This window comes from Pantherophis guttatus, chromosome 3 (assembly GCF_059756535.1).
Source record: "Pantherophis guttatus breed Tessera chromosome 3, ASM5975653v1, whole genome shotgun sequence".
Classification (NCBI taxonomy): domain Eukaryota; kingdom Metazoa; phylum Chordata; class Lepidosauria; order Squamata; family Colubridae; genus Pantherophis; species Pantherophis guttatus.
This window is the reverse complement of record NC_142065.1, coordinates 22,610,714-22,633,886: the sequence shown is the minus strand read 5'-3', so window position 1 is coordinate 22,633,886 and position 23,173 is coordinate 22,610,714.

The following is a 23,173-nucleotide window of genomic DNA, read 5'->3' as shown; positions in this document are numbered from 1 at the left end:
GTGAGTAACCTTGGAGGAGTGATTAGCAGGGATAAACTCTTCTCAATAGAAGAAAGAGAACTTTTCAGTGTTTAAACTATTGAAATCTTTACTTGAGGGGATTTTAGGCAAAGCAGCCCACTGATATTTAAATGAGGACATGTGAGGTCATCATGCAAATGATACCGTTATGAAGTTCATCGTGTCTGACAAAAATATTTATGTTCTATCATTTAAACTTGGTAATATTTTACCAGTTGGCTAAGACCTGTCCTCTTAACCAGGTTTTCAATCCCTGGACACTTTGTATAGAGATTCAGATTCATAAGATATCCAGATATCAAATACAGGTAGTCCTCAACTTACGACCAAACTTGAGCCCAAAATTTCTGTTGCTGAGACATTTGTGAGTTTTGCTCCATTTTATGACCGTTTTTGCCACAGTTGTTAAGTGAATCACTGCAGTTGTTAAGTTAGTTGCATGGTTGTTAAGTGAATCTGGCTTCCCTATTAACTTTGCTTGCCTGAAGATGATCATATGACCCTGGGACACTGCAATCCTCATAAGTATGAATCAGTTGCCATGTATCTGAATTTTGATCACATGACCATGGAGATGTTGGAATGGCCATAAGCTGACTTTGTATAAAAAAGAACACCGCTTAGGGGGGGCCGAAAGCCCTACTAAGCAGGTATATATAAAAAGTATGAAGGCTATTGCTTAACGCATTGTAAGCCACCCTGAGTCTCCGGAGAAGAGCGACATATAAATCGAACCAAAAAACAAACAAACAATAAATAAATAAGTGTGAAAAACAGTCATACATCACTTTTTTCAGTGCCGTTGTAACTTCAGCCACTAAATAAACTGTTGTAAATTGAGAACTTCCTATACCTTGCAACTATCTCCACAAAATACTGTGGCCAGCTCAGTATTCAAGCAAACAAAATACATATAGCATACTTAAGATTCATGCTTATTTTCCCAAGCAATTAATAGTGCTTGGTTCATTTCCCTTGTCCAGAAGCTGGTTCAGGGACATGGTCTTTCATGTAGGGTTTAATTTGCATTTTCTGATTATCCAATGGACATATTTTCTTTTTATGATTTTAGTACTGTGTTTTCCTAACCCCATTGTGGCCATTTTGAACATTTCATGCATCCATAGCATAAATGTCTTCTGCAAATCCAGGGCATTTTCTGAAGTTGGCATACGTAAGATGCATTACTAATATATGTAAACATATAATGGTTAAGCCTATGTATTTAGCCCCAAGTTCACCACATTGTAATATTGAAAATATTAACGTGTCTAATTTTTAAAAATTAACTGTTTGCAATTGTTTGAAATCTCTATTTCAAGTTTCTCTGTTATCTGAATTACTCCCTTAATTGTGGTCAGCTTTCTTGAGTAATAAATATATTATTTTACATAAAATAAATGAAAATGTGGGTAGGAGGTTAAGCCAACATTGTCTTTTTCTCTTTTTTGGTATCCTCTTGTCTCTGTCTCTATCTTTCTCTCTTTGCATCAGGCCAGGAAGGACTATTCTCAGCAGAGATCCAAACTGATTATTTGCAGAGGGTTTTTGAAATTAGGCCAAAGGCTGCGTGAAATTGGGTTGAAGTTAAGAGACAGCTGTTTTTGTTCAAGAATCAGTGACTGCCCATCTGAGTGACCTTGCCTGATCTCAAAATTTAAACAATACTGGACTAAGACTAATTAGTATTTAGATGGGAGATGACCAAGTAGGACATAGGCTGTAGGTTAAACTAAGAAGTCAGGAGGAAAAACAAACAACAAAAGTGGGGGGAAGCTATTCCCCTTTCCATATGACCACCTCTTAGATTTTTAAAAACAGCTACAGTATTGTCTGTCTGTCTATCTGTCTGTCTGTCTGTCTGTCTGTCTATCTGTCATCTCTCTCTCTCTCTCAATAATACATCATATCAAAATAATGGAATACAAAAAAAAACAACCCCTCAAACAGTACAAAGTTAATTACAAAATAATCAGAAGATGGCAATTCAACAACAAAGCAAACATTACGCATCACTAACAAGGAAGTCCCACCTTGTAGTTTGCAGTTTCTCAGGTCCTTCTTTTCCATTTTTGAAAATAGAAGTACCATTTGCCCTTTGGGACTTTCTCAGACCTTCAGGAGTTCTCAAAGATTACCAAGAGTGTCTGTGGAGATTCTCGGTCAATCCAGTGATAGGTGTCTCGAAGGTGCTTTTTCAAAAGGCAACTGGACTGTTTTGTTTTTTTTTTTTTACTGGAAAAGAAGACATTTTGCTTCTCATCCAAGAAGTTTCATTGGGTTCTAGCAGGATGGTGGAGGAGATGGAAGAATTAATTCTGACTAATTATCAAGAGTGGTTATATTTGCTAATTCTTTCAGTACTGTACAATGTAATCCATCTGGCCCTAGAATTAGGTTCTCTTCTTGCCTTATATTTGATTAGCCAAAGCTGGCAGTTTCTCCTGCCCCCAATGGCAAAACCATCATCAGCTAGGACGCCATTTTCCTGCTGAAAGAAGTCAGATGCAAAATAAAAGTTAAGAGATTCTGACTTTCCATTAAGACCCATTCCCAACTTCCCTCTTTCTCCTCACAATGGATTTGCAATCTCTTTTGCCTTTCCTTTTGTTTCTAATATACCCAAATTACACCCCTCCCCTCATCATTGTAGTTGTTGCTATTGTTGCTCTGGTATCTCTTGCAAGCTTTAGACGATATAGTTCCCATGGTTTATTTTTAAGTTGGATATCTATAGAACAGAATAATAGAGTTGGAAAGGACCTTGGAGGTCTTCTAGGTGAACCCCCTGCTTAGGCAGGAAACCCTACACCATTTCAGACAAAGGTATGTCACCTTCCATTTCCTATGTATGTCCCTTTCTCTGAATGGCATTTCAGAGAGCACTGCAGGTATCCATATGGCCTTTTCAAAATTCTTCCATATTTTCTTCTTATAGGAATTGTTTGCCACTGTGATTTCAGGATCTAATTTCATAGGATTTTGCATCCTTCCTGGAGTTTTAACTTTTTTTTTCTTGCTTTAATTTATATGCCGCCCTTCTCTGGAAACTCAGGGCGGCTTATAATGTGTTAAGCAATAGTTAGAATTGCAAAAGATGCCATGATCAATGAACTCATAATTCTCACTATCATATTGTATGCCTCTTTGAAACATTGGTCATTGGATACAGAAAAATCTCTGCTGCCAACCCAAGCAACCTCTGATTAATTCTCATAATGGTCTCAATTTTATTCCTCTTTTTATTTTTTTTACTCTTACCCAGACACTTTTGCAAAGAATACCATAATCCAATTTCTTAAATATCTATGCAAGGTTTTCTTTATTTACAGTACAACATGCATATCCTTTCTTATGAGCCTGCTCCTTTGAATATATTTTAGCCTTCTAAGTGCTAAGGGCCAAACACGAATACAAGTCATTTTCACTTAATGACCATACATTTGGCAGTTGTTCAGAGTTATGACAATGAGACTAGGCCTTGCACTTAAAACCATTGCAGGCAGTGGTGGGTTCCTCCTGGTTCGGTCCGGTTCAGCCGAGCCGGTAGCGGTGACGATATGACATCACCGAACCGGTTCTCCCCCCTCCCGCCCACCCACCCACATTATTCTTACCTTTTATTTGGTCCCACCCCCAATCTATTGCTGCCTCCTGAGTCCCAGCTGATGACTAGAGGGAAAAAAACTGTTTAAACTCTTGGGGGCTTCAAAGGGCCGCCCTACAGCTGATCAGTGTTAAAAGCAAACAAATGAGTCGAGTCGTAAGTGCGAGGACTGGTCGTAAGTGCGAGGACCTTCCAGAAATGACTCTGACCAGCTAGCCATGCCCACCTAGTCACATGACTCCAAGCCACACCCACAAAATAAGCCATGCCCACAGAACCGGTAGTAAAAAAATTTTGAACCCACCCCTGATTGCAGGGTCCCCATGGACACAGGACCACAATCCAGGCCCTGGGTAACTGGCTTGTAATTACAATAGTTCCAGCGTCCTGCAGTCACACAATCACCATTTGCAATTTTCACAGAGAGCTTCGGACAAGCAAAATTAGTGAGGAAACAAATAAGAGTTTTAAAGTCACATTCACACGATGTCTCATTTAATGCCATGTAGGATTTACTTAACAACTGAAGCAAAGAAAGTCATAAAAGCGGGTGGGGTCCTGTGATACTTTACAGCGTATTCAGTTTTTCACATCTTCCCCTTTCCCTGAAAATGAAGACAGCAATAGAGAGAGATGAAGGAATTGGAAGGGAGGAGGAAGGAGAGAGAGGGACGGAAGAGTAGGGAGGAAGGAAGGGAAGGGAAAGCAGAGTAGGAGAGAAGGTAAGACAGGGGGGAAGAGAGGAGGAGAAGGAGAAGGGAAGGGGAAGTAGGGAAGAGAAGAAGAAGGTGGGAAAAAAAGTTGGAAGGAGAAGAGGGAGAGGCTAGGTTTGAGGAGAAAGATTGCTATACAATAAAAAAAGATGAAGTGGAAGAAAGGCAGCTCTGCACAAACTAATATAAATATATTAAGAAAAAGAATGAATTGTTTAAGAATAAAAGAAGACAAATATGTACAAATAGTAAAGTTAGAATTTAGGGATAAATGAAGAAGATGTTTATGTATGCAAGTATAGAAATACTGAGGTATATTCAAAAAAAGGAAAGGGGGAAGATGATATTGACAAAAATTGTAATTGAGTAAAATGTATTTGAATTTGACTAATTGTATAAGATAAGAAACGACCAACACTCTGTTCAAAAAAGAAGAAAGAAAGATGTGGGTGAAGGAGAAAAGAAGGTGGGAGAGGAGGTGGGAGAGGAGAACGTGGGAGAGGAGAAAAGAAAAAAAAAACCCAATAAAACTTGTTTAAAAAAATTATCATGAATCCTTCATGATTAGGCCCTTGTTGATTTTTAAGATTCTATCTTCTTGTGCCTTGCTTCTCAGTTAGAATTACTAATGAACATATCACTTATGTTTCCAGTTCCTTTCTGTTCCTTCTCTAGGACTCGGAGTCTTTGGAGAGTCTTTCAAGATCTCTTCTAGCTGGGTCATCCATCTCTACATGAACCTTTGAGAAAGAATAATTGTTGATTGATATGAATAGTGCTAGTAAACTCAGTGTCACATTGTAGACATGACTACTAAGAAGATTTCTTGCAATCTACATACAGCTGATATGAAAATTGCTCATCAAGATCACACATCTCTTTTTTCTCAACATATCTGTTGGGTTTCTTTGAAGCATTGGGTGGCTATGGATCACTCTTTAGGTGGAGAATCTGTAGCCTTTTAAGCCCTATTAGCTTTCTGATCTTTTTTTGAGTCCTTCTCCTCTCAGGGTTTGTCTCCTCTCAGAGAGAATTTTTCCTGTTGTGGTTGGCTCTTACTAGGTGGCTCAGTGGCTAAGCTTGTCGATCAGAAAGGTTGGCAGTTTGGCGGTTTGAATCCCTAGTACAGGTCTCCTGTGTAGCAGGGGGTTGATGGAGGACATGTAGATGTCCTCCAAGGTCCCTTCCAACTCTGTTACTGTTACCTTCACATCTCTGCCCTCCTGGTTGGCTTAGCTATGCTGTCCAAGAACTCATAGTCAAATGACTTTTGTGCTTCCTTATATTATTCTCCAAGAGCTAGTAACTGTTGATAGACAAGATCAAGGTCTTTGTTGTTTTTCTTATAGTTCCTGATTTTTAAATGAAATCTGGAATGAATAGCCCATTATACAAAAGATGTGATTAATTACAAGATTGCCCCTGTAAATTAGGATATACAGTTCTCCATTCTTATATGTAAAATGAGACGCTAGATTAGATGCCATTTTTTTGGACAGAGAAATTTTAGAATGCCAGGCTTTGGAAGAATAATGGGCTATATTATTTTGACAAATAAATAAATATACAAGCATTCTTGTTATATTTTATGGTCCTTTCCAGAAGGAACAATTCATATGTGGGCCATAATCATTAATGGGATGCTGCACTAAAATTATAAATCATTTTCAAATCTGTTTACTTGTCATAAATGCATTCCTCCAGAAACTTTGTGAACAAATCACAATTAGTTTCTACAGCTTGAAGTGTTTAGTGATGCTGTTCCCTGACAAGGGATTGCATTATGTTTTTTATGTCAATGAGACAACTAAAGAAGGGATGGGTGCTGGTCATAGCATTTTGTTTAGGCCACAATTTGAAATACAGTTTAAGATGTTCTGATTTGGACTCTGACTGGACAGAGCAGCTAAAGTGCTGGGAGCACAGTCGGGGGTGGGTGTCAGCAACCTGCGGCTCCGGACCTGCATGCGGCTCTTTGGGCCCTTTTTTGTGGCTCCCTGTTGGGTGATCCCACCACTGGCTGGCCACACCCCTTGCCCTCCCCTCCTAGTCACTCCTCACCTGGCCTGAGAAGGTAAGAGTGATGGCGGGGGATGTAGAAGCAGCCAGGGCAGAGACAGAGAGATACAGAGAGAGGGGGGGGAGAGAGAGAGACATAGAGAGGTACAGAGTGGGGGAGAGAGAGAAGGGAGGGAGGGAGGGTGAGAGAGACAGAAATATCAAAAGGTTTTTGTGGTTCCCGGTGTTTTTTAACCACCAGTTCTTTGCCCTAATGACTGGCTGGGTAGGCGTGGCTAGGGGGGGGTCATGTGACTGGTGGAAGTGAATGACATCAAGTTGGCCATGCTCACCCAGGTTTTGTGGCTCCCAGTGTTTTCCTTTCTGTGGGAAACGGGTCCAAATGGCTCTTTGAGTGTTTAAGGTTACAGACCCCTGGTGATAAGTTTGAGTTGGTGACTCCTAAGCAAGTGGACAGGACTCTGTGCTGTCAGCTTAGCCTCTTCTGGAAAATAAAGGCAGCCAAGGATGTCACCTGAAAGGGCAGGGAGTTCATACTATCGAGGGAGTAGTAGTATCTCTTGCCTTGAAACAGATGGTGGTACACCCTGTCCTCAAGAGGCTGTCCTTGGATCCAATGGTTTTGAAAACCAGTGACCAGTTTCCAGCCTTCTGTTTTGCAGTAAGATTATTGAGAGTCTGAAGTTGATGAGAACCCTGAGGGTACCAGATGAGAAACCCTGAGAGAAACAGATTATCTAGACCCATTTCAGTCAGTTTTCAAGCTGGGATTTAGTACTGACACAGCCTGTATTGTGTTTGTTGATGGTCTCTTTTGGAGTTGGGATGGCGCATCCTTGTGCTCCTTGATTTTTCAGTGGTTTTTGGTATCCTCCAGCTCCAAGGGTTATGATTGGACACATCATTTTACAATGGTTAGCTTCCTTTTTCAAGGGCCAGTTCCAGTGATAGTGGGGAGAGGGGCAAAGATTACTCCCCAGGTTTTTCCTGTGTGTGTGGTGCTGCAGAGTTCTAATCTCTCTCTCTTCCTTTTCAGCATCTACATGAAACTGCTGAGTGAGTTTCAGGTTCAGGTTTAGTCCCATTGGTTTGCATATGATACCCAATTATATCTTTCTAGACCAGGTCAACCCAATGAGACTGATGAGGTTCAGTCCCAGTGCTTGGAGGCTGTGCTGGATGGATGAGGAGGAACTGTCTCTGACTCAACCTTACCCAGATTGAAAATCTGTGTTTGCCTTTGACCTTGGATGGGGTAGCACGTCAAGATTGATATGCAGTCTGGGGGTGTTCCTGGACTCAGAGCTCCTGCTTGAGGAGGTGTCAGTAGTGGCTAGGAACAGCTTTGCACAACTCCATCTGTTATTCACAGGTTCCTAGATCAAGAGGCCCTTAATGCCTTAGTCATTTTATGGCTTGACTACTGCAATGCTCTCTACATTAGCTGATGTTGAAGACCAGCCCAAAGCTTTAATTGATCTCCACTGGCAGTGTGAGCATAAAACAGATACCTCTGCTTTGTAAACTGCACTAGTTGCTGGTTGGCTTCCAGGTGTGATTTAAGGACCTCGTTCCTTGATGGACCCCTGTCTCTCATAAGATCTGCTTGGCAGATTTAATCCTGCAGGGTTGGTGTGCTCCAGGTTCCTGTGATTAAACGACAGCATCTCTCAAGAAGTTGGAAGAGTGCTTTCTCTGTACTTTCACTCTAGATTAGAATAAGGTTCCCTTAATATCTTCTAGATGGTCCCCAGTCTGCTGTTGTTTAGAATAGGAGTCAGCAACCCGCAGCTCTGGAGCTGCATGTGGCTCTTTCATCCCTCTGCTGCGGCTCCTTCTCGCGGTTGGCTCCACAATTGATAGGGCTTTCGGTTAGGACAGGTAGAGGAAAAAGGACGCCACGCTAGGAGGAGACTCTATGGCGGGGGAACCTGACTTCTGGTCGGCAGAGGAAAAAGGACACCATGCTAGGAGGAGACTCTATGGTGGGGAAACCGGACTTCCGGTCGGCTCCAGAAATGAATGGGGGGTTTCTGTTAGGACCTTTGTGGCTCTTTGAGTGCTTAAGGTTGCCTACCCCTGGTTTAGAAGAACCGTGAAGACTTGGTTCTTAATCCAGGCTCTGGGCAAGAGAGAGTGAATCCTCTCATCACTTCATTGCACTTCCCATCTTTTAATTTTATGTTTTATTGATTTTACTGTAATTTCTTTGTTGACTATTATGAGCCACCCAAGGTCACTGAGAGTCAGGCAGCATAATAGTTTAATACATTCTAATTATAATCCTGAATTAACTCAGTTCAAAGGCTATTTAATTCTAGTTTGGGCTGAATGAGAATTACAGGTAGGAACTGTACTTACAGAAAGAAGTTGGCCATGTTACAATCAAAGACAAACGCTTCTATTATCGCCCACATGGATTATACGGCTTTTTGTTCCAAACAGGAGCCATCTATGGAAATTTTATTTGCTGGTTCAAATTTGTCAACATTTAACATCAAACGAAGCTTCAGGGTTTGGTTGGTGTCCATATGCTTTTATCCCAAGGATGCAGGGCTTAGTTCATGAACTAAGCCCTAAAGGATTCTCACAGTATAATTGTTGTTATAATTAAAAACAAAACACTAATAAAATACCATCAAAATGGAGGTGCTTTGAAAACTAGACAAGACACGTTCCCTGCCCTGAAGAATCGAGCCGCTAAATCAGGCAAAACAATCCCAAGATCAGATAGCATGCCACAACTAAAGAGAAAATAAAAAGGTGTGACAGTCCTATAGAGTGGTTTCCTCTATTTTTTTTATCATTCTTAAATGCAATTGAGAAATATCATTAGAAGAAATCATGGGCAGTTTAGCAATTAACAAAATCTTTGGGAAGAAGCAACATCATGTGCTAAAAGTCTAGGATACACTTCCTCAATTTGAAGCCCAACTTTGGCCAGGCTAACTGGGAATACTGGAAGCTGTAGACCCCAAATATCTACACGGTGTCAGATTGGAAATGTATCATGAATGCCCCAGATCTTCCTCAGATCTAAATAGGATTAGCATCAAAAGTAATTTGCAGTATCAAATCTCATTTCTGGAACTGATGCAGTGATTTATTATTATTATTATTATTATTATTATTATTATTATTATTATTATTATTATTATTATTATTAACTTTATTCATTAAACATGAAACTCAGTCAACTGAACATTCAAAAATGCATCACAAATACCATTGACTGGTGCTAATGGTTGATACGGGTTGCTGCCAGTGTCCTAGGTATCAACCAAGTACCTTCTTAAGATGTACAATGTTCCAAGTAGCGCAGTTTTTTGCAGTTCCGTTGGTGTTATTGCAGGAAGCTACAATTTGTTGATGTATCTTATAAAATTTTTGGACATGGTACCAAGTGCCCCGATGACAATGGGTATCATGGTTATATGTTTCATCCATAGCCGTGTAGTTTCGATGGCCAGGTCACGATATTTCATGATTTTTTCCAGTTCTTTTTCTTCGACTCTGGCATCTCCTGGTACCGCGATGTCAATAAATTGTACATTTCAGTTTTCAACAACTGTGATATCTGGCGTGTTGTGTTCCAAGTGATGATCTTCTGTATTTGAAAGTCCCACAAGATCTTCTCATTTTCTATAACCTTTTCCACTTTATGTTCCCATGACTTTTTGGATAGAAATAAATTATTTTTGGGTAATAATAATAATAATAATAATAATAATAATAATAATTATTATTATTACTACTACAAGGTGATGCCTCTGAATTTGCATATAGCATAATTTTGGCCTGTTGAGATGTTATAAAAGTGACCTTTCAAATTTTATTAAAGGCAAACATTCTTGTTGTGATGCATTCTAGGGCATAACTAATATGATATTCTAAATAGTTGCATATAGCTCTGAAAAATAAGGATGTCAAATATCATAGATCAATAGCAGAAAAGCTGATTTGATTTTATGATGAAGATATACAAGAATCTATAGAGAACTCCTCCTGTAAGCTGTAGTCAGTGAATGTACAGGCTCACTGGAAGGAGGAACAATAAGTTCTGTTTCTCCAATGTTGTCACATCTGCTGATCATATCTAAGAGGTTGCAGAGAAGGTGGATGCACACAGGCTTTCTTCAAAGTCCCTGCTCTCATGGAAACTCCTTGATGTACTATAGATCTGTAGAGATGTAGATTTATATTGGTCTAGACTGCAATAAGGAGCATGGATCTTTCTGCTTTTTGGGATGCCTGATTCTAGCCATTATAACATAAATTGCTCTGTAGGAAGACCAACTGATTTGCCCTTCTGGTTTGATGGCCAGAGAACTATCATATATTTGGACTTTTGGTTTTAGCTAATGTACTTGATTGACTGATTGATTGGTTGATATCCCACTTTCCTCCAAGAGCTAAAAGCAGCTTACATGAGGGCCCTTCTTCATTTTATACCCATAACAACCTTGTGGGGTAGTTTGGACTGAAAGTGCATAAGTCCCCCAGTGAATTTTCATAGCTAAGGGAGGCTTGAACCTACATTTCCTGGACCTAATATCAAAAGCAATAACGCTTAGACTTACTGTATATACCGCTCCATAGTGCTTTGCAGCACTCTCTGAGTGGTTTACTAAGATCAGCATATTGCCCCCAACAAGCTCATTTTACCAACCTTGGAAAGATGGAAGGCTCAATCAACCTTGAGTCGGTCAGGAACAAACTCCTGGCTGTGGGCAGAGTTTATCTGCAATACTGCATTCTAACCACTGAATCACCATGGCTCATACAACAGTTAATCTAACACTTTAAATTAGAGCAGCACACCACAGAGGCAAAGATTTTTCATTTAGGAAAAAAAAAACCTATATACAACATATCTTCTTCATTGATTAATGGCACAGAGCTTCAATCCTTAAAAACTTGAGTGCATCCTATCCCCCCCCCCATCTTGTCTTGGAATGCAACCTTCTATATAGAGCAGGGGTCAGCAACCCGCTGCTCTGGAGCCGCATGTGGCTCTTTCATCCCTCTGCTGCGGCTCCTTGTCACCGGTCGGCTCCACAATTGATAGGGCTTTCAGTTACGACAGGTAGAGGAAAAAGGACACCGCGCTAGGAGGAGACTCTATGGTGGGGAAACTGGACTTCTAGTCAGCTCCAGAAATTAAAGGGGGCTTCCAGTTAGGACCTTTGTGGCTCTTTGAGTGTTTAAGGTTGCCTACCCTGGGATAGAAGAACACGGATTTGCTTTTCTACAGTGCTGCTACAGAAAGTTGCTTCTCTGATTCTTTGGAAGCAAGAGACAGCATGACAAATTGGAAGTCATAGTGAACTGAAAAAAATCTCTAGCAACTCAGTAAATTTCCAGCTGAGCTTTATCTAGACCATCTAGGTAGTTAAGGGCATTAAGGAGCTGTATTCAGCCTGAGGACAGACTCATCCAGAAAGGCCCAGCATCAACACACCCTTGTGTACGCCCCAGCATTATCCCTGGCAACACCTTTTCCAAAACAAAACAAGAGACAAGTCATTCTTTCAGTTCCTTTATATTCCTGTACATGTGACAAAATACCTGGACAAGCCAAGAGCTCTTGAATGTTTCAGCATAATATTTGATTAACTAAGACTCAACTTGATGGGGTTTTGATTTGAAGCAGATTAGGAGGGGGTTTTTGCTCTCCATATCATGGATAGGTTTATACTTGGCCAGAGATCTTTTGAGGTTCTCCTCAAGTTCAAAGGGAATTCAAACATTGGAAGGACTAGGGATGACATGATAGCAGTGTTCCAATAACTAAGGGACTGACACAAAGAAGATGGGTCCACTTATTTTCCAAAGCACCTGAAGGCAGGACGAGAAGCAATGGATGGAAAGTAATCAAGAAGAGAACCAACCTAGAACTAAGGAGAAATTTCCTGAGAATCAGAACAATTAATCTGTGGAATGATTTGCTTCCAGAAGTTGTGGATGCTCCAACACTGGAAGTTTTTAAGAAGAGACTGGAAAACCATTTGTCTGAAACGGTATAGGATTTTCTGCCTGAGCAGGGGGTTGGACTAGAAGGCCTCCAAGATCCCTTCCAATTCTGTTATTCAGCTTATGCTGCTTTCTGCTGTTGAAGCTCAAATGCTGAAGAAGATCCAGTGGATCTTCCATATAATGCCAGGACTGAGTGCCAGAAAATCTTAAAAATCTTGATAAAATCTATTTGGGGGTGATTTTAGTTTTCGCTGAGAGCAACTAAGAAAAAAAATCTGTGAATTACAAAGGACTATGATTTGATTCCTCAGGATTTTTGTCCTTAGCACTATTAACTTTAATTCCCCTCTGTAGCCACTACTGCAGAAAGAGCAAATGTAAAAGTGGACAGAAACTTTATTTATCTGCATATCATTTTTTCTAAAGAACAGACCACTCTTCTAACATGCAGAAAATAATGCAATATATCAAATATATGAAATAATGAAATAATATATTCTTGAAATATGTCACTGCTGAAGTTTTATTTTCTCTTGTTTTAGATTCTGGAAAGTGCAAGGAAATGAAAACAATGCCACAGTAACAACAGTGTCATGGAATTAGAAGCACCATAGAGTCTAACTTCTTGCCCAATCCTAGAATCTAACCCTGACTGGGAGATGACCAGCCTCAGCTTAAACAACTCCAAAGAAGAAAGCCCATCATTTTCAGTCATTGGTTCTGACTGTACCAATATACAGCTTTTATTGAGGGGTGCTTGGTGCTCTCTGAGCTTGCTTGTTTTCTTGCAGACATTTTATTACCCTTAACTAGGTAAGATCATCAGTGCTAGTCCGACTAGAACTGATGATATTACCTAGTTAAGGGTAATGAAATGTCTGCAAGAAAACAAGCAAACTCAGAGAGCACCAAGCACCCCTCATTTCAACCCTGAGCTGCAAATATTATCCTTTATTGGTACAGCTTTTATTGCAAGGAAAATTATTTTTCCAAACATCCAACTAAAATCTATTATTATCTAACGGATGATGATTACAGAATCCACATTCTCCTTCCCTTGGTATATTGCTAAACTATATTTTGATAGATAGATTGATCGTAGTCTAAGGATACTAACGTTTTTCCCAATTAGGACTTATCCAGGATCCTTGGTGGCACAGCAGACTAAGTGCTGTTAAGTAACACCAGCTGCCTGCAATTACTGCAAGTTCAAATCTCACCAGGATCAAGGTTGACTCAGTCTTTCATCCTTTCAAGGTAGGTAAAATGAGGACCAGGATTGTGGGGCAATAAGCTGACTTTGTATAAAAAAAAGAACACCGCTGGGGGGGGGGGTGAAAGCCCTACTAAACAGGTCTATACAAAAGTATGAAGGCTATTGCTTAACGCATTGTAAGCCGCCCTGAGCCTCTGGAGAAGGGCGGCATATAAATTGAACCAACAAAACTTTAAAAGAATTAAAAAACACCCCACTTTTAACAAAGGTTAAAAACCTACAATGGTTGGATAAACCCATATCAAACAGATAAAACCAGATAAAACCCAGCCCATTGCAAGATCTTTGATATGATAAACATCTCTCAATGGCCATCTAGCCTCCCATCCCTCAGCCTCTGTGACATATTCAGATCTTCAGTACTTTATGAAATGATGGAGGTTTGGGATTAATATAATCATGAGACATTTGTGTTCCAGAGGCAGATGTTGCAATAGAAAAGACACGCTTGTAAGGTTCTACAAGATGATATGCTTTAATTGAAGGGATCTGAGTGTGTTCCTTCTAGTGGGATTGGTAGAAAGTATTAGTGAGAGACAATCCTACAAATCATCTGGCTAAGTGCCATGGAGGGATTTATAGGTGATAACTAGCATCTTGAATTTCACTCAGAAACACACTGGAAGCCAGTGCAGCTTACAGAACAATGCTAGTATAACGTCATATCAAGGTACAACTGTAATGCCTATGCCATTGCCTTCTGAACCAACTGCAGCTTCTGGATGGTCTTCAAAGATAGTCCTATGTAGAATGAATTCTAATGATCCACTTGGGAGATGATTTTAAGGTATAAGTGACTCCAAGCAGTGCCTCCCAGTTCAAGAAGGAGCTCAACTGGTGTACAAAACAGATGTGTAAAAGCCTCTCTGGGCACAGCTGCTTCCTTCTCTTTAAACAGGAGCTGTGAATCCAGGAGGACCCTCAGGCCACACACTAATTTTGTTTGGGGTAGTGCAGCCCTGTCTAAAACCAAAGATGGAATAAAATGATCCAGCAAGCCCTAACCTATCCACAGCCACTCAATCTTGTCAGGATTGAGTGGACGCTTGTTTTTTCTCATCCAAATCCTCACAAACCTCCAGACATTGAGACAGAACCTCCTCAGCATCACTTACTTGGCCCGGAGTAGAGAGGTAAAGCTGGATATCATCAGCATATTGGTGTTCTTTTGGATGAACACACTCAGCAACTTCATGTATATGTTAAATGGGAATGCAAAGAGCATAAAGCCCTGATAGACATCATAAACAAGAAACCATGGGGTAGATCTCTCCCCCACCATACACACTGACTACCCTGTTTTCCCCAAAATAAGACATCCCCTGATAATAAGCCCAATCGGGCTTTTGAGCGCATGGCAATAAGGCCAAGCGCTTATTTCGGGGTTCAAAAAAAATATAAGACAGGGTTTTATTTTCGGGGAAACACGGTAGAACCTGCCCCAAAGAAAGGAGAAGCAATGAAAAACTATACCTTCCAACCCACAGAGCTGGTCTAGAAAGATACTATGAAAAGATACTACGAAAGATCAAGAAGAGCCAGAGTCCAGATAATCTGTTTCCTCTAAATTCTCTGAAGTTGTGTGACCACCTTCTCAACCTTCTTTTTTTTAAAAAAAAACTACTCCTCCCATTCTTTCAATGTATAATTTCCCTGTTGATGGTATCAGCCTTTTCCTAAATTGACATTTTTTAGATATGCTGGACCACAACTTGCTTAGAATTCTAAGAGACCAACATATCTTTGGAGTAGCAGGATAGAGAAAACCACATGGCATAGTAAATTCTGTAAATTTGTTACTACCGGTTCTGTGGGCGTGGCTTGGTGGGGGGGGAGTAATGTGACTGGGTCGGCATGGCCAACTTTTTTTTTTTTTGCTTTTAAAAGCATTTTTTCTACAACCTCTTCGGCTGAAGAGGTTGTAAAAAAATGCTTTTAAAAGGCTCTGACAATCAGGCAACTCAGCTGAGATTGTCAGAGCCTTTTAAAAATATTTTGTTTACAACCTCTGTAGAAAAAATGCTTTTAAAAGGCTCTGACGATCCCAGCTGAACCGTGCAATCATCAGAGGCTTTTTTAAAAAAACTGTTAAAAGCACTTTTTTGGCTGAAGAAAAAATGCTTTTAAAAGTTAAAAAAAAAAAGCCTCTGATGATCGCACGGCTCAGCTGGGCATGGAGGGGGAGCAGGGATTTTTGCTACCGGTTCTCTGAACCACCTGCCGCCATCACTATCGGATCGGGCAATCCGGTCCGAACCAGGAGCATTTCACCCCGGGCCTGACCTAACCATTACATGTGACCATTTATGAGAAGTTTTATCTTCTTTTTCTTTACAAGATTCTTTATGAGTTCCCATGTTACTAGAGAGCTATGCATATTTCACAGGGATTACTTAATTGGTTTCCATCTGTCAAAAGTAGCAATATTCTTGTAGGAACCAGGGCAGGTGCAGAATGATCTAGTAACAACAAAAGCCCAGGACTGATGGGTGCTTTATTTCCAGTGTTCTCAGGCTAGAAAGAGATGCTGAGTGTTTATTTATCTTTCTTCAGAGGACTAAAGATGCTAGGCTAGAGGGATTATTGGAGATACTGAGTCAGAGCCAAGACTAATTATTTATAGAGCCTTGTGTCTACTGAAATGCTGAGCATGACTGTACAACACCAATTTCCAAATCTGTGTCTAGAAGTGTACATTGTCTGGAACTTCCATACAGTATAGGCTCTGAGATCTTTGTGGCCCTTTGAGCCTGCAAGATGGACAGCATGGGAATTCAGTTATCCCTCAGTGCGATTTTCTGGCTGCTTTTTGATGCTCCGAATAAAATCAGGACATATGTTTATCAGAAAATGGAAGAAATGAGAGAGGACCATCTGTTTATACCATTTCCCTGTTTTAAATATCAACACACACACCGTTGTTTTCCATCTTATGAGTAATAGCAATCTCAGGAAGATCCCACCCCCATCTACCAAGGCCTAGCCCAGAGGTCTTCAAACTTGGCAGCTTTAAGACTTGTGGACTTCAACTCCCAGAACTGATGCTGGCTGGAGAATTCTGGGAATTGAAGTCCACAAGTTCAAAGCTGCCGAGTTTGAAGACCTCTGGCCTAGCCTATCCAAATTACAACTTTCATCCCCATTGTTTATACTAAAAAAAACCTATGGGAAGCCCCTTTAGAATTATTTCACTTCAGCTAAGTCTTATATAAAAAAGTAAATTGGCTGCTCAGAATCTTTATCCTTGCCCAAAGACCCATGGAAAAGGAATGGCCTAAAGTGCTTTCCAACATATCAAAAGGATGGGGAACATGCCCCAAAGCAACCGCAATCACATAATAATCTCCCCTCCCCTTCCCTCCCCTCCCCTCCCCTCCTCTCCTTTACTCTCATTGACTACCTCTTCCTGATTACATCAGCCTATCCCATTGGTTCTAGCAGAGAAAGCATGCTGCAGATACCATCTGCCAGGGACCTATGTTTGGTGGGTCCCTGGAAGTGAGCCTTATCTGCTGTGACATTTGTCCCATGAAACATTCTTCCCACTAAAGTCAAGTTAATTCCTTACCTGCTATCATTCTGAAAGTCCATCAAGACCTGATTGTGTCACCAGGCCTAGGGATCTGAGGGATCCAAATTGTTAGAGGACTCCATTTTTATAATGAGTATTTTTAACGTTATTATTTTTTTATGTTGCACAGTGCCCTGAGATGCTTTTTGTGAGATGAGCAGCCATATAAATGTCATAGATAGATAGATGATAGATAGATAGATAGATAGATAGATAGATAGATAGATAGATAGATAGATAGATAGATAGATGTAAAGATTCCCCTCACATGTGCTAGTCGTTCCCGACTCTAGGGGGCAGTACTCATCTCCGTTTCAAAGCCGAAGAGCCAACGCTGTCCGAAGACGTCTCTGTGGTCATGTGGCCAGCATGACTAAATGCCAAAGTTGTATGGAATGCTGTTACCTTCCCACCAAAGGTGGTCCCTATTTTTCTACTTGCATTTTTACATATTTTCGAACTGCTAGGTTGGCAGAAGCTGGGACAAGTAACAGGAGTTCACCCCATTACTTGTCCCAATCCCACACTAGGGATTCGGACCGCTGAACTGCCGACCTTTCAATTGACAAGCTCAGTGTCTTAGCCACTGAGCCACCACATCCCTGAAGATAGCTAGATAACTAGATGATAGATAGATAGATAGATAGATAGATAGATAGATAGATAGATAGATAGATAGATAGATAGATAGATAGATAGATACCGTGTTTCCCCAAAAATAAGAGCCTGTTTTATATTTTTTTGAAATAAGCGCTTGGTCTTATTGCCATGCACTCAAAAGTCCGATTGGGCTTATTATCAGGCGATGTTTTATTTGGGGGGAAACAGGGTAGGTAGGTAGGCAGGCAGGCAGGCAGGCAGGCAGGCAGGTAGGCAGGCAGGCAGGCAGGCAGACAGACAGACAGACAGACTACTAGTCTATGATCTAGGATCAAATCCTCTACCTTTCTCAAAAGACAATTGGGAACTTATCACACCACTTCCTCTTAAACCAGTCCTACTTTAAAAGCCTTCTTTTTTCCCCACAATTGTTCCCTAGAGGAAAAAAGATGCATCATGTTTTGTACAAGACTTTTTAACTCTTAGGCATATCTTTATTTCCATAGCTTGGAATGTGTGATGTGTGTTCAGTGCTTTAATTCATTGCATTTTCACATCAGATGCCAATCAAAAGCCTGTCTCTAATTTGAACATAATTAACTTACTAAGAGCAAAAACTTTCATGAACCTTGCCTCATACACTCTGCTTGATTAGGTTGGGCTGACTTCAGCAGAAAATTAGAACAAGCTCATAAAGAGCAATAAAGCTGGAGCTTTTTTTCTGTCTGCCAGCAGCTGGAACAGGTGCAGCTGTTCAGATAAATGTAGGAGACATTTTTACATACATCAATTCACTGCTTATTCTGTCAGGAAAGAAAAGAGATAATAAGCTTCAAAATCTGAGAAATAAAGCTTTGCATCCTCTCCATGCCTCCTCTTCTGGGTTAAAGTGAATGTTTTAAGAAAACAGATGCAGGTAAATAACAGAATAACAGAATTGGAAGGGACCTTGGAGGTCTTCTAGTCCAACCCCCTGCTCAAACAGGAAACCCTATACCATTTCAGACAAATGGTTGTCCAATCTCTTCTTCAAAACCTCCAGTGTTAGAGCACCCACAACTTCTAGAGACACATTCCATTGATTAATTGTTCTGTCAGGAAATTACTTCTTAGTTCTAGATGGTTTCTTTCCTTGATTAGTTTCCATCCATTGCTTCTTGTCCTACCCTACCATTGCTTTGGAGAATAGGTTGATCTCCTCTTCTTTGTGGCAGCTCCTTATATATTGGAACACTGTTATCATGTCATCCCCAATCCTTCTTTTCATTAAACTAGACATAACCCAATTCCTGCAACTGTTCTTCATATGTTTTAGCCTTCAGTCCTCTAATCATTTTTGTTGCTCTTCTCTGCACTCTTTCTATTGTCTGGAAGTCTAGAATAATCCAGTTCTTGAATAAAATGTAGTTGAATATCAATTTTTTTTTTTTATTTTCAATTTATATGCCGCCCTTCTCCCTGAGGACTCAGGGCGGTGCACAGCCAGAATTAAAAACATGAAATACAAATATTAAAAACAATTAAAATCTATATAAATTTGGCCCAAAATTTAAAAAACCACAAACCAATTAAACATTTAAAAATTTTAAAAAATTTCTTCCTAAGCCAGCCCGGCTTGCTGGAAAAAGTGGGTTTTAAGGGCACAGCGGAAGGCACTGAGGTCTTGGATTTTCCTTATCTCTGGGGGCAGCTGATTCCAGAGGGTAGGTGCCCCCACAGAGAAGGCTCTCCCCCTGGGGGTCACCAGCCTACATTGTTTGGCTGATGGCACCCTGAGGAGGCCCTCTCTGTGGGAGCGCACGGGTCGCTGGGAGGTCGTCGGTAGCAGCAGGCGGTCTCGAAGATAGCTAGGCCCTATGCCATGAGTGGCAGAGTGTTGCCTATTCTTATTATAACTCCCTGCTCTTAGGATATTAGTTCTCCTATCTCTATACCTCATATCTGAAGGACAAATTACAATTCAACCAGGGGTGGGCTGCTCGGGGTATGCAGGGGTTCGGAAGAACCTCTAGCTAAGATTCTGTGCAGTTCGGAGAACCCCCAAATCCCACTCCTGGATGGCCCCACCCACCCTGCCCCTCCCCTCCCAGGAGTCCACATACAGCCCATTTTGGATGCAGGTAAGTGCAGGGCGCGAATGGAGACTCAGGGAGGGCAAAAAAAATGGCCTACCGGAAATTCGGGAAGGCCAGAAATGGGCCGGTTTCTAGCTTCCAGAGGGCCTCTGGAGCCTGGGTAGGCTATTTTTGCCCTCCTGGAGGCTCAAGGAAAGCCTCTGGAGCCCAGGGAGGGCAAAAACGACCCCCCCGCTAGGTCCTCCATCCTAGAGTAAAATAAATATGACAGTTGGCTAACATGAGGTAGTCTTCAAGTCAGTCAGGATGCAATATCTTCCACAGCACCTTCCTATCATTGCCCCAAAGTCTTGCTCTTCAATGACAAGGTTCCCAGTGAAAACTCCAATTTTTGTGCATGTCTATGGAGATTCTCAGTTATCCAGGTCATGGTTGTCCCAAAGGTGCTTTTTCAAAAGGCAACTGGGCTTCGTTTTTCCTTGAAGATGTTTCGATTCTCATCCAAGAAGCTTTTTTTAGTTGAACTGAAGAAGCTTCTTGGATGAAGCTTCTTCAAAGAAAAACAAAGTCCAATTGCCTTTTGAAAAAGCACCTTTGGGACATCCAAATGTGTGACTGTGTTTGTGTATAGTGTGTGCACATTTGAATTCATTACTAAGTAGAAAGGTTACATGTGAGGGCATTTTAGCTGCATTTTAGTTATGGTGAAAAAATTATATCTCTCTTTCCCCCAGTCCTAATCCTCTAACAGTAATAGAACTTAGAAAGATCCAAGAAAATGAAACAGACTAGCAGCAAATGTAGAAAAACATGTATCTAATTACAACATAAATGTACTTTGGCACTAATTTGTTTCTTAAATCAATTATATTCCCACCCATATTTTTGCTGTAGTAACAGCGAGAGAGATCTTGGAGTCCTAGTGGACAAGAGCCTTGGTGGTGCAGCAGACTAAAAGTGCTGTTAAATAGCACCAGCTGCCTGCAATTACTGCAAGTTCAAATCTCACCAGGCTCAAGGTTGACTCAGCCTTCCATCCTTTCGAGGTAGGTAAAATGAGGACCCGGTTTGTGGGGGCAATAAGCTGACTTTGTATAAAAAAGAACACCACTGGGGGGCGGGGGGCGGGGGCGAAAGCCCTACTAAGCAGGTTTATACAAAAGTATGAAGGCTATTGCTTAATGTATTGTAAGCCACCCTGAGTCTCCAGAGAAGGGCAGCATATAAATCGAACCAACAAATAAATAAATAAATAAATCACTTAAATATGAGCCAGCAGTGTGCTGCATCCACCAAAAAAAGCCAATGCATTCCTAGGCTGCATTAATAGAGAGATAGAATCAAGATCACATGAAGTGTTACTACCCCTTTGTAATGCCTTGGTAAGCCCACAATTGAAATATTGCATCCAATTCCAGTTGCCATGATACAAAAAAGATGTTGAGACTCTAGAAAGAGTGCAGAGAAGAGCAACAAAGATGATTAGGCGATGAAGGTTAAAACCTATGAAGAATGGTTGCAGGAATTGGGATATGTTAGTTTAATGAAAAGAAGGACTGAGGCGACATGATAGCAGTGTTCCAATATCTAAGGAGTTGCCACAAAGAAGAGGGGTCAACCTATTTTTCAAAATACCTGACGGCAAGACAAGACGCAATGGATAGAAACTAAACGAAGAGACAACCAAGTTAGAATTAAGGAGAAATTTCCTGACAGTTAGAACGATTAATCAGTGGAAAGACTTGCTTCCAGAAATTGTGGGTGCTTCAAAATGTTTTTGAATGTGGGTGTTTTTAAGAAGAGATTGGACAATGATTTGTCTGAAACGATATAGTGTTTCCTGCTTGAGCAGGGAGTTAAACTAGAAGACCTCCAAGATCGCTTCCAACTCTGTAATTCTTTTACTTTAAACTCTAGGTGGTTTACATAAAATTTATAGTATTTATAAATTATAGAATAAACACACTCCAATAAATAAAAATAAAAAGCTTAGAGAAATTAAAGCAACTCGACACAAATATGTATGAAGTTTCAAGTGCTCAGTGGTGTCCTAAACATTAATAATGTTAGAAATAGATATATTTTAGAGGTAGAAAGAGAGGCACAGTTTCCAGTAGTTCTTTAGTACAACCTACCTCAGAAATATGAAATACGTAACACTAACCTCTGATAGCATTTGGTAGACAGCATTGCATTAATATCAAGATGTGACTTCATCTATACATAATGTACTGTAATAAATATTATTTTACAATTGGTTATTTAGATTAGATATCTAAAAGTTACCAAACCACAATGCAGAAATATTGCTTTTTTCTTCCCATTGTTTTATCATTGAATGATGTGCCTTTTTTATGCTTACAAAGGTGTGGAAGACATACTAATCTAATCTTTTGGTCAATTATATTTATTTGAAGTATGAAATTAATGTGAAAATATCTCTTAGCTCAACTAAAATGGAGAAATTGGACAGAGGAGCTAGTAAGATAAAGAAAAAAGATGGTCAGAACTCTTTGGGGGAAGATGGGAGGAGGAAGGTGTATTAGGTACTTTCATTGCCTTGAGTTGTTTATAAAAATAATAAAGATGTGAAAAAATACATACCTACAAAGATACATACATACATTCTCCTATCCCTATCATAGGACATCCTGTGGCTACACCATACTAAATAAAGAAGTAAGGAAATAAAAAAAAATGGCATAACATTATGTGCACAAAACATTAAGCCTTCAAAGTTCAGGTATCTACCTACCCAAAGCTCTGATTTTACCATCAGAAGTGCTGAGCTTAATAGCAGACATAAAAAACTCTGCAGGTGTCATTTCATTAGATGGAGAATAGATGGAATGCATTTGGTACACACAACACACCCATAATATATTATGCTGTCTGTAAAAGTCAAATGGAAAAGCCTTAGAACAGCCGCCAAGCATTTTGGGAAGAGTCTAACTGTCTAAAGTGCTTATCAGATGTTTCCTTTCTAATATATTTTCAAATGGGGTTTCCCAATATTGTTTCATGAGGTGTCTGTTGACGTAGAACGTAGCAGAGATTTTGCAATGGGGTGGAATGGAAATAAGAGTCTAGAGCTAATAGATTCCTTTTTAATTTGGTTTCTTTGAACTGGAGCTTACTTTAACCCAAATTGTGTATTTTTGGATACTCTCTTCTCAGTTTTGTAGGGAGGTAATGTTGCTGAGTTTTACAGGTGGTCCTCGATTTACGACCACAACCGAGCCCAAAATATCTGTTAAGTGAATTTTGCCCCCTTAAATTAACTTTCTTCCCACATTTATTAAGCAAATCACTGCA